This window comes from Taudactylus pleione, unplaced genomic scaffold, assembly GCF_031769625.1.
Source record: "Taudactylus pleione unplaced genomic scaffold, aTauple2 ptg000991l, whole genome shotgun sequence".
NCBI classification, from domain to species: domain Eukaryota; kingdom Metazoa; phylum Chordata; class Amphibia; order Anura; family Myobatrachidae; genus Taudactylus; species Taudactylus pleione.
Window position 1 is genome coordinate 60,001 of NW_028285392.1, and position 12,500 is coordinate 72,500.

A 12,500-nucleotide genomic window follows, 5' to 3' on the forward strand; every position below is an offset into this window, starting at 1 on the left:
CTCAGGATACACCTGTACATCCTCCAGCACAAAGTTAGTGAATGACATAACGGTGATGGTTACGTCGCCCATTACAGCCGTTTTGCTCCTCTCCAGTACACAGGAAGATCTGGATCCATGCAGTGGAACATGTAAGGCAGAGTGGGGGCAGGGAGGGGGTGGTGTAGACAGAGGAGGGAGGGGGTGGTATACACGGAGGGTGGGAGGGGGTGGTGTAGACGGGGGGAGGGAGGGGGTGGTGCAGACGGAGGAGGGAGGTGGTGGTGTACACGGAGGAGGGAGGGGGTGGTATACACGGGGGGAGGGGAGGGGGTGGTGTAGACGGGGGGAGGGAGGGGGTGGTGTAGATGGAGGAGGGAGGGGGTGGTGTAGACGTTCCTCCTGCATATCACACACTATACTGAGGTTACACGTCTTACATTAAATCGGTCATTTTTGCAGCACACATTTTGGGGGCGATGTACCGAGCCTTGGAGAAAGATAAAGTAGAGTAGTTGCCCATAGCAACCAAACAGCTTATAACTATCATTTATCTAGCACAGCTAATGCGAGCGGCCAGGATGAAGGTCGCGATGGTTAAGACCATCGGGCTTCCGACGAGACCCTGCGGTAGGGTCTCGTGGCCGCAAGCCCCAGAGAGCTTTCGACTCAAACAGAGCCGAAAGCACAACCACTGACATCACTAGTGATGTCAGTGGGGCCGCCCCCAATCGGTATGCGTTCCATGGGAACGCCTCCGTCTGGGCAGCCACACCCCTGGCCCACCCACCAAAGGGGGCGTGCTGTCACTCAACATCGACAGCACGCCCCCTTTGGTACGAGACCCGGAGTAACGGATTGCCTGTTGCTATCCGGGTCTCGCGCATGCGCACGACGGACCCGGCTCCGTCGTGCGCATGCGCTCTGGGCCACCATCGACCCGCTTGTGAGCGCTCAGCACTTGCGATCGGGTCTGAATCAGGACCTGGGGACTCTGAGCTTCGCTCTGCTGCCATTTTGCTTGCAGACATGTCTGATCAGCAGATCCCAAAGCGCATCCCCATCCTCCAGTGCAGCTAAATAACCTGATGTCAGAGAGTGCCAGCCCCTCACCCCAGAATGTCAGCGCTTTATAAAAGCAATAAGAGCAGGGTGGGGCCTGGTGTAGTATATAGTAAGACACTTAGAGGTCTGACATTAGCTGTAACCTCTGTGAGCGCTCTTCCATGGATGCAGCTGCTGGAGTCCCTCCATGTTGCGCTGGTAGACTCCCCGTGCTGCCGGCCCAGTAGCTTAGTGGCGAGAGAATCAGCCATAGCTGCAGAGTGCGCCCACCATCTATCTCCTTCACATTGAGGAGCTGGCACCCGGGATGATTTACAGCTGGAGTGCCTGACCCTAACCCCCCCCTTCCCCTAGCCTAGCCCTAACCCTGCCGGGGGGCTGCCTAACCCTAAATCCCCCCCTAACTCTAAATCCCTAAGGATTTTCGATGCCTGTCATTAGATCCTTGCCGGGATTAGACAATCGGGATGCTGACGGTTGGGATTTAGAGCGACTGCATACCGGCTGCCCTGGCTTCAGGACTGGCAACTGCTTTATAGTTCCTGCGCCTGTCTACATATTGAGTATTGCTTCTAGAGAAATCATCCTGATTGGTTTTCCGGTTGCTCCTCCTCCACTATATGGCTATTATTGGCAAAATGCGGCCAGTAAGTTGGAAAAATATGCCCACCGGTCTTTGGTAGCCACTGCACCGGCCGTGTTGCAATAGTTACCCCATCTGATGCTCCAGAACTGGATGATTCTTTGTCTTCAGGTGTTTTCATAGACAAGATTGGTGAAGTTCAGGCGGATATCTCTTTAATCAAGCATGATCTTCAAAGGAATGAGAAGAGAGTGGGGGAAACCAAACACCGAATGATTTGGAGGCTGCTTCTGCTCCCATGAAGATAGAAATTGATGCTCTTCAGGAATAAATGACTCAATAGAATCATAAAAGTTGTGCGATCTTGAAGGATGGCTGCAACATAATCTCCATTTCATAGGCCTTTCTGAACGTGCTGGGGGTCTCATCCTCAATCTTTCCTTTAAAATCAATGGAGACAGCTTTTGGGAAGGATGCCTGCTCTTCTCAGTTTGCGGTGGAACATGCTCATCATATTCCAACAGTCTCATCCACCTGGGGCCCCGGCCCATACAATAGCCAAACGTCTTCATTCCAGAGATCGTGATGCCGTTCTCCGCATGGACTCAATGATCCGCTGCAGTTTGAGAACCTTATTGTTTCTATGTTCCCAGACTTTGCCTTAGATGTTCAAAAGAGCTTTACCCAGCTTCAGCACATCCAGAGATAACTTTGTGAGCTACAACGTCCTTACTCCATGCTATACCCAGCTAGACGTCTAGTGGTTGCAGATGGCAGGACCCACTTCTCCAACTCTCCACCGGAAGCTCCAACCTGTTTGGAGAATGTTCCGTTACCAGGACTTGAGAGTCTTTGATGTTATTCAGATTGTAATGTTCATTCTAGCACCCTGCACCTGTCACAACTCGTGCCATTCCTCTTCCCTGCCTGGGGTGTTGCTCTCTCCTCTGGTGCTTCTAGCACATAAACTGCTTCATCTCAACAGTTTGTTGCATCAGCCTTGTGTGCTAGAAGCACCAGAGCAGAGAGTGAAGGAAGACCAGATTAATTCATTTATATTTTTCTGATTAATGGTTTCTTTTACAGGATCTCAGACTTTACTTTTCTTGTACAATTGTTGCCTGGTTTTTGAGTCGTTATGTCTGTGGGTCCATAATTCAGGAGAATCTATAGCCTGCAAAACACATCACACCTATCTGTACTATGCTGGAAGGGAAGCTAAGCCAGAAATCCCAGCCGACAGGAAAATGACAGAACAGACGCAAGTAAAAATAAAAAACCCAATTACTGTAGTCACGTCCTTTTATAGCTTCTAGTTTAGGTATACGGACGTTGGATTAGGTATGCGGACGTTGGATTAGGTATACGGACGTTGGATTAGGTATGCGGACGTTGGATTAGGTATGCGGACGTTGGATTAGGTATGCGGACGTTGGATTAGGTATGTAGGGCGTGTTGGATTTTTTCTTTTTCACTAGCTTCTGTTTTGCTCTTTTACTCTCAGGTGTGTTTGGCCTGATAGTGTTAGGCGTGTCCTTCTCATGTCACATATCTGTGTATATCGGAGTCATCTGCCTCTTTCCCTGCCTCATGCCTCCTGGATTCTGCATCTCTCCCTGCCTCATGCCTCCTGGATTCTGCCTCTCTCCCTGCATCATGCCTCCTGGATTCTGCCTCTTTCCCTGCATCATGCCTCCTGGATTCTGCCTCTTTCCCTGCCTCATGCCTCCTGGATTCTGCCTCTTTCCCTGCCTCATGCCTCCTGGATTCTGCATCTTTCCCTGCCTCATGCCTCCTGGATTCTGCATCTCTCCCTGCCATCATGCCTCCTGGATTCTGCCTCTCTCCCTGCATCATGCCTCCTGGATTCTGCCTCTTTCCCTGCCTCATGCCTCCTGGATTCTGCGTCTCTCCCTGCCTCATGCCTCCTGGATTCTGCCTCTCTCCCTGCATCATGCCTCCTGGATTCTGCCTCTCTCCCTGCCTCATGCCTCCTGGATTCTGCCTCTCTCCCTGCCTCATGCCTCCTGGATTCTGCCTCTCTCCCTGCATCATGCCTCCTGAATTTTGCCTCTTTCCCTGCCATGGTGCCTCCTGGATTCTGCCCCTCTCCCCTGCCGTCGTGCCTCCTGGATTCTGCCCCTATCCCTGCCATCTAAATGAACAGAATGTGGGTTACTTCCAGCGCAATACAACATAAAAATAGATCATGCTTTCATAAATTAAATAAAATTCATTTTTAATTTATCCTGATTTTGAATATGTATATGGTAGAGGCAATAGTGGTCCTAATACCGGTATACACAAAAAATAATAATAAAGACAACAACATTCAACATGTAACACAACAAAAGCAAAATGGCAAACCGCTTATTTAGGCGTATTACTTGCCACCTTGAAGGTGATCAGGGAAATTGGTTCCTTATTCTTTGTAAAGAAATGTCCGTTCCAAATAATGGATTCTTGACACTGTCAGATAGTTACCAATAAGTTGTTCATATAATCCTATGGGATTGTGAGGGAGATAATGGAATAAGTAATGAATCTCTACCTCAATCTCCAGGATCCAGTCTGATGCCGCCAATCACAGCAATGTATTATAGGCTTCCTGCTTTCAATATGCCTCCGTGAAAGGGGATGCAATAAGTGTAAAGTCTGCCGGCAGACTATATGTTTCCTTGTTCAACGTTTCACCCTATGATAAGGCTTCCTCAGGAACAAACACAGAAGTGTTCACCCTCACCCATGCATCCATTTATACCTTCTAAATAAGCTATAACAAACATAAGGCATGACTCATTAATTGCTGTTCTGATTGGCAAATCCACGTATGGTTGGCATGTTAACTGTCCTTCTATGTGGACATCCGTTTCCTGGTGTGGTTGGCAGGCTACATATTGTTGGCAAATTGATTTGCTAGTTTATTGTGAAGTCGCCGGAGTAACTTACTTCCGGTTCCGGTTGGCTTTTACTAAATCGTAGTTCCTCATTATTTCACTCATTCCAATTCTCTATCTGGGATCTGCTCATCGTGGCTGTTCCAACCGTTACCTCCCCATCCTGGTTGTCAACACCACGTGTGCGTTCCAGTCTGGCTGGCGTCATGTGCACTCCCTTCCGGCTGGCGTCATCACGTGTTCCATCACGAATGATATCCGTCTGGAGTCCATACTGTGGTATGGAATGTGTGTATTCGTAAAATGTCTCTATTGCGCTGGAAGTAACCCAATGTTATGGAAAAGTGTCTCACCAGATAAGGCAGGAAAACTTGGTTTGTAGAGTTGCCTGCCAGGAGGGCAGGATTTCTTGGCTAGATGAGTTGCCTGCCAGGAGGGCAGGATTTCTTGGCTAGATGAGTTGCCTGCCAGGAGGGCAGGATTTCTTGGCTAGATGAGTTGCCTGCCAGGAGGGCAGGATAACACAGGCTGAAAATAGTTCAGGTGTAAATGTACAGTTTGATTACACACAGTAGGGCTGAGAAAGCTGTAGCTGCTGATTATACAGAGGAAGCACGGACCCAAAGGCTTGGGCCTGCATACACTGAGCACAGCATGTGGATGGTGAAAACAGACAGCAAGCTAACAGCAATCAGAGCAGAGTGGAACAACAGTCTTGAATAATTGAGCTACCTGCTGAAGCCTGGAAGACAGCATGGAGGGAGACGGAGAGTGGTAAATAGAAGCAGCGGCTGAAGTGTAGACAATCACGGAGGATAGCTACCAGACCGAGCTGTAGGAGGAGACTCTATAACCGGCAAGGGGGAATGAATCTGGAAGCTACAAATAGGAGGAACAGCCAATCAGCAGCATATGGAGTATGAGTCACTCTCTGCAGCATCCCCGGTGCTTGGTAATCAGCGGAACCGGATTCTGAGTCAGTGTAGGTCCCGAGCCGGTGGGAAACAAGCCGCTGCCACGGCTTGTGACACCCACATTCTGTTAAACCCATGAGAGTAAGGTGACGTGTACCCTACCTCCAAGCAGCATATTACACATAAAAAGATTTACCAGTACCATAGCGCGGTGTGTATATTTATCTCTCTCCCTGCCATCATACCTCCTGGATTCTGCCTCTTTCCCTGCCTCATGCCTCCTGGATTCTGCCTCTCTCCCTGCCATCTTGCCTCCTGCCTCTCTCCCTGCCATCATGTCTCCTGCCGGCCTTCTCCCCATTACTCTGTTCTATATGTGAGTAGATCTGCAGTGGGGAGGGGGTGGGCACTATGACTGCGCCCGTGGAATGCCCGGGGTTTGGGTAATAAGCATTTGTGAAGCTTATGGATGTAATGGGTTTGAGTGATGTCCGGAGGTTTCTGAAATGCTCATATTGACCAATTTTCCTGCCAGTCCCCTACATACCACTCTGTCCCCGAATATGGCCAGGCAAATTCAGTATTTGTCCAGGGCTATCTCGGGCCTTTCTCCTGTCTCTGTGGGGATAATTTGCACACTTCTAGTCTGAGTTTGGTCTGGGATGCCTATAATGCATTCCTTCGGGGAACATTTATTGGTAGATGTGCAGAGGAGGGAGAGTGTTGGAACAATGCTAATTAGCTCTGTGATAAGTCAGATCCAGGCTACTTTTCTCTAGATACATTCTTTATCCTCAAGCAGATATGGGTGGTAATTATTTAGCTTGCTTGGCTTTGGACAAAATGGCTAGCAGAACTATTGCTGCCATCATGGACTCTAGAGGGGTCATCCGGGTTGCTGGGAAGCAGATAGCGAGTATCTTTGTTGCCTTTCCACGCTCGGAGCAATAGGTGATTATTTGGATGAGATATCTTTGCCAAGGCACTCTGATGAAGTGGTGGATTACAAAGATGCCCCCTCTATGGAGGAGGACTTAGATCTTGCCTTTACCACCTTCCCTAATAATGAGGCCACCGGTGTGAATGCAATTTTCATTCCCTGTTTTTTAGTTACCTATAACACTGGTCTACGTCATTTTTCAGGTTAAGGTTTTTTAGGTGATCTTCTATATTTAGTGAACGGTGAATTCAAAGCTAACACACATTTTGCTCAATCAGGTCACTTGCTTTTGCTCTCTGAACGTTAAAAAAAAAAGTTCAACTTCCGGTGGGCGGGGCATCAAGCATGGCCGCCTTTTAGTCTTGCTCCTGCAGGGGACATATACAATCGGAGAGAATCCACGATTCCGAGGGCCCGTAGGATCCCCAAACCGGAATTATATATTACCTGAACGGTGGGTGATCTGATTGAGGCAAATATTGTGGGACATTTACATCCACCAGAGTCTGGCCACGCGACTTGCTGGCCTGCATGACCACCATTTATTTGGCATGAAAATCCAGCAGGGGGAGAGAGAGCGAATTGTGGGCTCTTACCCTGCAAGCTGCTAAACATACCCTGCAGTGCGTGCTGGTGCTCCATTTACAGAGTCCTGAACGTGGGGGGACCGGGAGTGCTGCGCTTGGAGCTATAACCATGCTGTCAGAGTGCTGCGCTGATTGCTGAAAAAGCTCCACGGTGAAACCTACGGGACTTCCTTACCTGCACCTGGTGGTCGGACTGCCGAGTTCTCACTCCCTTGTGGTCACCGCATGTAGTGCGAGAGCTATTGTCTGGGGTCGCTGCTTTGTCTGCGGGAGGTTGCCAGCGCCGACTGGAACATTTCCTCTGACTGTCCGCCCATCCGCTGTGGAAACGCAGATCGCAGCGCGAGATAGATCTACCGGGAACTGAAACTAGGAAGAGGGGCTGCTGCTCCTGGCTGGAGAAGTGATCGCAAGTCCCTGCGTGTATAAGGTGGTTTTTGCATTTGAGGGGAGCTGCTGTCTGCACGGAGTGAGAGGGCTGGGACCTGCGCCTGACACTGGGGACTGGTTACTGTGAGGAGCCTGCAGTTATAAGTGTGAAGCTGAACTACAGAACACCCACCGCTCCGGTGCTGGGACGGGCCTTGCTTTGTGGGTCCAAATTGTCCTTAACCTCTAGCTACCATCCACTTGAGGAGATTGGAGATCCTGGAGGAAGGCGGTGCTTGGAGGAAGGGTCATAGCCATCCAGAGTCCCTCCAGGTACTAATATTGTCTTTACTCTCTTACTAACATCTCCTAATTACCCCTTTATATTCCCTGAAACTTGGTTCCTGCCCTCCTTGTGTGTGATCCTTGCCCTCCCTTGATACTCCTCTTACCATATCTCCCATACACACCTTTCCTTCACTATATTCCCTGCTTAGCTCTCTTCCATGTAAAGGTATCCTCTGATATCCCCACCAAACTTGCTTCCATATCTGGAGATACGTTGGGGGAGGTTCAGGTTCTGAGCCAGTATTAAATATAATAAGGATATGTATGAACTGCTGTAAATCCTTATTACAAGGAAACAGATGAAGAGTCTTCAAGAGAAGGACTGTGATATCCTTGTTTGAAAGTAATTAATTCCTTTTCAGATATTGCCCTGACTAGGGAAATATTATCATTGTAATTTTGATGTTTTGTCTCCACCTAGTGGGGTTTTTCTGATTACAGGCTCTTTGTGGAACAAAAAATGACCCTTTTGTAATAAGGTTGTTATCGTTACCAAACAGGCATAATTCTTGTGATATTTACTATTCTGTATTTTTGAGCATATAACGATATCTAGGGTGCAACAGTTATATGGTACATTGCTTGATTATTGTACTGTAGAATTGTTATCGATATTTCTGCAAATACTACTACGGTGCTTTAGTTAATTAATTCCTGAGGGTATATCCACAGATTCTAAGTGTTTGGATACGAAGAATATATAAAATGTAATTAAATCTCTTATAGGGTTAAAGAGCCGAATTTGACACACACAGGTTCACTCAATTTATTATTCTAAAATAACTTGCAATAAATAGTAGACGGCCAGGTAAAGCCATATCCCTTGACCGGCCCAACTTAGGGTATGGACAGATTCATAGAGAAGTTGCCACCATCACAAAACTCCAACTCATCCTCAGAAACAAACATGGGTAGAACCCGTCAAAAGTCAAATGTATCTGCACCACCCTCCTCACCTCCGTTACTCTTTACCCCCTCAGGACACCAAGCAGAGGGTATCTCACAATCCATCTCAATTCCCTCTTCAGAGGACAATGCTAGAGTTATAGTTAATATGCTTATGCCCCTGCTAGACAGGAGATTTGAGGATCTCAATACAAGGTTGGATGCATCTCTAACTAAGATAGATGCAAACACGGCTAGAATTGTGACCGTAGAACAACGTACTAGTGATTGTGAAGATTCGGTGCACACACTACAAGCAACCATAGACCGTCAATCACAACGATACAGTCATTAACTACTAAACTAGATGATGTAGAAAATAGGGATAGAAGAAATAATTTAAGATTCATAGGAATCCCAGAAACTGTAAAAAAACCCTCAGCTGATGGATTTCCTTTGCACTCGTATTCGTCAGGGACTGGGGATTGCTGACGAGGCAGCCCCTCCACAGATGAAACGGGCACAATAGGCCCAGAACATTGGGGCATGATCCCAGACCCCGGCCTGTTATTGCCAAATATTTATATTTCAGGGAGAAGGAAAAATTTCTCACGGCTTATAGAACCACACAATCCCTCATGGTTGAGAATATTAAAATCTTGATTTTTCAAGACTTTTCGGTAATGGTGTCTCAAAAAAGACGAGAGATTTCTGATGTATGTAAAATGTTGGTGGAACGAAACAGAAGATTCGCATTGATGTATCCAGCGAAGTTGAGGATTATGGAAAATGGACGGCCCCTATTCTTACTGACCCTAAGTTGGCTAAGAATCATGTTTCTAGGAATCCTCCTGACTCCCCCCCACGTCCAGATGAATGAAATGTCTACTCAATTGTTAGAATTCACTTATTGATTCTTAATAGGGTATTTGGTAACTTCTATGGAAGAGTCACTGCAATTTCTCATCTATATATGTGGTGACATTGCAGTTTGATTTTCACCCTATTAGCATTAAAACCTGTTATGTCAGTTTATTCTATTTTCGTATGTTTACTTTGATATGGCTCTAAGCCCCTTTTTTTTTTTTTCATTTGTGAAAATGTTTTTTGTTTGTTCGGAGCATCCCTCCTGCTTTAGGATGGGACCCTCAGAGGAAGATGGTGGCTCTGTCCCACCATATTGTATTTCAAAAAAAGAAAAAATTGAACACCATGATTTCTATTTATATTTATTAGTTTGTTGACTGTCATTACATTAATACTTGTACCTTTTGTCACTTATCTCTATTTCCCATTGAGGTTACAGTTTTTTTCTAAAAATGTATCTTGTCAGGGAGAGATGCGGCCCTGGGGGGGGGGGGGGGGACGCTGAGGGGGTCCTTTTTTTCTTCTCCCCCTTTTAGTAACTTATTTTGGACAAAGGTTTCAATGAGGAAGCGCTTCTCTTTTGCAATAATCCATGTCCAATCAACTAAATACAGGGGATGGCTTAACTACCACCCCACACTTTAATTTGGTGTCATGGAATGTGGACGGCCTCAATACCCCTATTAAACGTAGGAAGGTAGTGACTCGCCTGCACCCAGATATCGTACTACTACAAGAAACCCATTGGGCACAGGGAGAGCAGGGTACATTAAAAGCTAGATGGATTGGAGAATGCATCACTGCGTCTTATAGATCTAAATCCAGGGGGGTGGTGATCCTCTTTAATAGAAATCTAAACTATTCCATTTTGGATCAGATAATAGACCCAGCGGATCGCTTTTTGGCGATGGATTTGTCCATTGAAGGACGTCAGTATACTATAGTTAATCTCTATGCTCTCAAATACTAGCTCACAGAACAGTATATGAATTGATTTTAGCAGGAGATTATAATTCGGTGGATGATCCTAACATTGAAAGGTCCCCTTCAATAAATAGATCTAACGCCCTCATGGTACTATATTCAGTCTCTCAAGACACTACACCAGCTGTCTGATCCATGGAGACTTCTACACGGCTCGGAACGTACATACACGCACCTTTCTCGGGCTCATCAATCTTTATCTAGGATTGATTTTTTTTTTTAATTTCAAATTCTTTAAATGACCCAGGTTCGTGAGTCGGAGATCCATGAGATTTTAATTTCAGATCATGCCCCAGTATCGTTGGATTTATGGCACACATCACAGTCCCCTACTGATCGCCTATGGCGATTCCCAGATTATTTAGTTAAATCGGAATAATTTAAACAATTTTTAACTACTTCTTGGTCTAACTACCAAGATGATAATATAGATCATTGGCAGGATATTGTCTTGTTCTGGAGCGCTTCTAAGGCAGTGATGCGTGGTCATGTTATGCAATATGTACGCAAGCTTAGAAGAGAAGCGAAAAAACAATATTTGGATTTACATGCTGCAGTGGCATTAGCATTTAGGCAGTATCAGGCTAATCAATCTGCCCATTACCTGGAAGAATATCTTAATAATAAAAAGTTGTTGGAGTCTTTTCTATCTGCTCAGGCTAGAACCCGCTTAGAGTACTCTAAACAAATGTATTACAAATGGGGGAACAAACCCGGCAAATTATTAGCACTTATGTCCAAATCACGAACTAAAATATCTTTTACCACAGCAATCAAAGATCCGTTATCTAATAATACGCATGTGTTATACTTTATTACAGCAATCAAAGATCCGTTATCTAATAATACGCATGTGTTATACTTTATTACAGCAATCAAAGATCCGTTATCTAATAATACGCATGTGATATATTTTATTACAGCAATCAAAGATCCGTTATCTAATAATACGCATGTGATATATTTTATTACAGCAATCAAAGATCCGTTATCTAATAATACGCATGTGAACACCGAAGAGATTCGATCTCATTTCCACTCATATTTTTCAAATCTTTATCAACCAATAGGGGAGGAGGGAGATTTACAAGAACAACTTCTCTCAGAAGCTCGATTACCGGTATTAACTCAAGACCAACGGGAAATGTTATCAAAAGATATCTCGGAAGCAGAATTAGGCCGTGTTATATCCGGATTACTCCCTCATAAATCGCCTGGGCCGGATGGCTTTTCAGGTTCTTACTATAAGCTCTTACAAGACAGCTTAATACCCACTTTGGTAGAATTATTTAATAAAATATTGCATAACAAGCCGACCTTTTCTGCATTTACTGAGGCCTATACGATACTCCTCCCAAAACCGGGCAAAGACCCACTACTAGCGGAATCATATCGCCAGATTTCGCTTTTAAATTCGGATTTTAAACTGTAGCCTATTGGCCATTATCTTGGTCAGCAAACTCTGATGCCTGACTTGTTAGCCCCGACATCAAACAGGATTCGTCCAAGGCCGGCATTCTGTCAGGGCTCTCCTTATGGCATTGGCAGCGGTGCGGGAGGGGCCAAGGGGAATGTTACTCAGTCTAGACCCTCACAAAGCCTTTGATTCGATAGCTTGGCCGCATTTATTTGCAATACTAGAAAGAAGAGGCTTCGATTCCTTGTTCATAGGACTAATACGAACCTTTTATTCCCAGCCTATTACAACCTTGCTAATAAATGGGGTTCGAGGGGATCCAATTAGAATGCACAGAGGACCACGTCAGGGGTGTCCCCTTTCCCCATTATTGTTCAATTTATGTATTGACCCTTTGTTTCGAATCCTTCAAAATTGGTCGGAATTCCAAGGAATCAAGGTGGGGGCAACAGAGATTAAACTATCTGCGTTTGCGGATGACCTTTTACTTTAGACAATATTTTCCCCAGAGAATTTGCAGGGTCATTTATATAAACTGTCGGACTTTGGGAAAATATCGGGATATGTGGTAAATTTATCCAAGTCGGTAGGCCTCTATCTCCATCCTAACATACAAACTCCTCGTTGGGGTCGTCAATTTCCTTTGCATTGGGCCAAAACGAGTA

At 45.8% G+C, this 12,500-nt stretch overlaps 1 protein-coding gene across 1 annotated transcript in view; it reads right to left on the bottom strand.

The window, feature by feature from the left end:
* The window catches only part of WDR97 (WD repeat domain 97), a gene marked incomplete at its 5' end in the record, with an annotated part of 527,575 nt that overhangs the window by 22,960 nt on the left and 492,115 nt on the right, over positions 1 to 12,500 (bottom strand). The gene's annotated exons all lie outside the window — the stretch shown is intronic.